This window comes from Cystoisospora suis (assembly GCF_002600585.1).
Source record: "Cystoisospora suis strain Wien I chromosome Unknown contig_874, whole genome shotgun sequence".
NCBI lineage: Eukaryota > Apicomplexa > Conoidasida > Eucoccidiorida > Sarcocystidae > Cystoisospora > Cystoisospora suis.
Window position 1 is genome coordinate 14,979 of NW_027153675.1, and position 472 is coordinate 15,450.

Here is a 472-nt window from a genome sequence, read left to right on the forward strand (position 1 = left end):
GTATATACACCCCATTAGTATGCTGGGTGTAAATACACCCTATCAGTATGTCGGATGTATGTACACTCCGTTGTTATGTCCGGTGTATATACACCACATCCGTATGCTGGGTCTATATCGACCCCACTAATATGTCGGGTGTGTGTACACCCCATTAATATGTCTTGTGTATATACACCCCATTAGTGTTCAGGGTGTATATACACCCTATTAGTATGCCGGGTGTATATACACCCGGTTAGTATGCCGTGTGTACATACACCCCATCAGTATGCCGGGTGTATATACACCCCATTAGTGTGCTGGGTCTATATCGACCCCATTAGTATGCCGGGTCTATATATACACCCCATTAGTGTGCCCGGTGTCTAAACACCCCATTAGTATGCCGGGTCTATATATACACCCTATTAGTATGCCGGGTGTATATGCACCCCATTAGTATGCTGTGTGTATATACACCCCATTAGTA

General features: G+C 44.7%; 1 protein-coding gene across 1 annotated transcript in view; it reads left to right on the top strand.

The window, feature by feature from the left end:
- The window catches only part of CSUI_002086 (uncharacterized protein), a gene marked incomplete at its 5' end in the record, with an annotated part of 15,427 nt that extends 14,955 nt beyond the window's left edge, over positions 1 to 472 (top strand). The window contains one exon of the mRNA XM_068062288.1: positions 257 to 472. The remainder of the gene's footprint in view (positions 1 to 256) is intronic.